The sequence below is a fragment of the Schistocerca serialis genome, chromosome 8 (assembly GCF_023864345.2).
Source record: "Schistocerca serialis cubense isolate TAMUIC-IGC-003099 chromosome 8, iqSchSeri2.2, whole genome shotgun sequence".
In the NCBI taxonomy this organism is placed as follows: Eukaryota; Metazoa; Arthropoda; class Insecta; order Orthoptera; family Acrididae; genus Schistocerca; species Schistocerca serialis.
Window position 1 is genome coordinate 444,299,044 of NC_064645.1, and position 2,923 is coordinate 444,301,966.

At 38.8% G+C, this 2,923-nt stretch overlaps 1 pseudogene; it reads left to right on the top strand.

Moving 5' to 3' along the window:
• Nucleotides 1-203: 203 nt before the first annotated feature.
• Nucleotides 204-321, top strand: LOC126417473 (5S ribosomal RNA; annotated as a pseudogene).
• Nucleotides 322-2,923: the final 2,602 nt, after the last annotated feature.

The following is a 2,923-nucleotide window of genomic DNA, read 5'->3' on the forward strand; positions in this document are numbered from 1 at the left end:
ATTGTTAAACATAATTGTCAAGCATGATGTTATTTTACACACATGCGTTTTGTAATCTCACAGAAAAATCATACAGACAATTTAGAAATGGAGCTAACGTTGTGGTACTTAATTTGAGAGTCTACAGTCAGGCTTTATGAGTAAAGTGTATCTTGACCTGTAAGTTACACAATAATTGCACTGTTCTAGTTATTATTTTAGCTGGCAACGGGCTTACCGTAGTGGTAACACTGGTTCCCGTCAGATCACCGAAGTTAAGCGCTGTCGGGCTGGGCTAGCATTTGGCTGGGTGACCATCCGGTCTGCCGAGCGCTGTTGGCAAGCGGGGTTTACACAGTCCTTGTAAGGCAAACTGAGGAGCTACTTGATTGAGAAGTAGCGGCTCTGGTCTCGTAAACTGACATACAGCCAGGAGAGCGGTGTGCTGACCACATGCCCCTCGATATTCACAACCAGTGATGCCTGTGGTCTGAGGATGACACGGCGGGCGATCGATGCCGTTGGGTCTTCATGAGCTGTTCGGGCGGAGTTTAGTTTAGTTTGTAGTAGCTGTTTTAGCTAATGTGTGCTTTGAACAGTTATAGAACAATAACACATGTTAAAAGTGGAAATATTTGATTTTGAGCTTCATTGCACAGTGCACACCAAGTCCATAGATCGAAATTTGGTTATTGTGCAGTGCAGCTTAGATCGTTCGCTTCACATGTATTTTGATAACTAATGAAGAGATTTTAGATAATGAAATACTGCAAATTTCAGCAATATTGTCAACATCTGTATGTATTTTTGACAAATAATACTGACATTCTAGACTTGGAAATAATACTGTAGTACCTGACACAATTTTCAATTGTGTTGCTGATGAAGCTTACATTTTTTTGATACATAACACGAACATGGAAATACTGCAAATTAAACTATTATTGTCCTTATCTTTACGTATTTTTGGCAACTGACGTAACATTATATGAGTGTTGCTTACGAGCTATAAATAATACGTTTTATTTATGGAAATGCTGTTACACCAGCATTGTGAATATCTTTATGTATTTTTGAGAAATAATAAATTTAGGTGACTCAAGATGTTCAGGTGTTGAGCAAGATGGTGGCTCTTGGGCTATGTACTGGTTAGCTGTTTCATGTACGCAGTTCAGGTCATTTGGATACTTTCGAACATGCCGCTAATTTATACAGTAGAGGTGAAGCTTACAGATTTTTGATAAATAACGCAGACGTTTTAGACGAGAAAGTACTTAAGTTACACGAGTGTTGTCAGTATCTTCATGTAATTTTGAGAAATAATTAAAGTAGTTTGGATACTTTTGAACATGGTGCCAGTTTGAACAATTCAGATCATTCTGATAACTTTTCAACACTACACCAGCACGGACTGTGACGTCAAGCAGGATGAAAAGCATAACTTGAGTGGTTCCTCCATGCAAAATTTTCATTTTTAATTTGCTATTAGCACAGCTGGACTAGTTCTGCGATTTTTATTTTTTAATTTCTCACAGCCATCATTTAGGATTCCGCCATCTTGGATTGTAACTTCATCGCTCCTAACATGTGATGTCATGCAGTCAACGTCAGTTGCCCATAAGTGTGACGTCACGAGGGTTTATGGTCAGTCAGATTTCGCTGGAGTGTATCACAAACGTACTACTCAAGCGTAATATATATGTGCGTACAGCCGGCCAGTGTGGCCGAGCGGTTCTAGGCGATTCAGTCTGGAACCGCGCGACCGCTACGGTCGCAGATTCGAATCCTGCCTCGGGCACGGATGGCTGTGATGTCCTTAGGTTAGTTAGGTTTACGTAGTTCTAAGTTCTAGGGGACTGATGACCTCAGATGTTAAGTCCCATAGTGCTCAGAGCCATTTGAACCATTATGTGCGTACATGGCAAAGGTATATCCTGCCAAACTCGAAAACTCGAATGGTTCTTTTGAATATTAAGACGTCGCAGTTAAGAGTTGCTATATTCCTTCATCTAAAGATATAGTCTTATTAAATATAACGAATCTTTTTGAAACAGGCTGCACATACTAATATTAGGTACTTCCACGTGTATGAGAACAGCGAACGTGTAGCTCTTGAGTTTAGGCCAAGGAAGAAAACGCCAAAAATTGAGAAAATTGCTGCTGACAAGTCGGTACCAGTTCGAGCGACACGCAAGAAGAATATTGTGTTCTTTAAAAAAATAAATATTTGCGATACGATATCAATGTTTCAAGACGAAGGTATAGAGCAGAAGTTCGACGTAGTTGAGGCGACGGATTCAAAGGAACATTGTGTTCCTTTCCGAGGGGCACACACGGTTCATGTCCGTGACTCCTAGAAAAGAAAGATAGCGTCAGATGATTCGATATCACGAGGCAAAGATAGATAGCGAGACCCCAAAATGAGTTGTAAATAATTAATCACACCTAATCATTGCAGATGGAGTAACTATACTGGCTGAAACAATTCCAAAAAAATAAAAAAAAATGTTACATAAATTTTAGTACCTCAAAATGGTAGTCAAAGAACTTCATTATATCTCACATCCGTTGAATAATATGAAGATATTATCCTCAAACGGATGATGCCATATGCTCCGTATTGTCTCGCCGCATAAATTTCCTGTTTATTGTGTTTGATTAAAATTAAAAACAAATTTATTTAATTCTGTCGAAACAATGACAATGATGAATTCTAAAAAGTTTGAAATGAGTTTTTTAAAAAGCTTTGAGAAGATAATTACCATAACTTTGTGCGAGGCTGTTATAAAGCTCTGAATTTTAACAGGAAAAAGGGGTTCTTGCGTCACATGTACTCCCAAAAAGAACGGCTTAATTCAGCCAGACTTTGTTTTACGCTAGCAGGTTTCATTAACTGAGCTTGTGTTCTACTGACCTTAATGAGAAGCATCTTTCAGAATTTTTG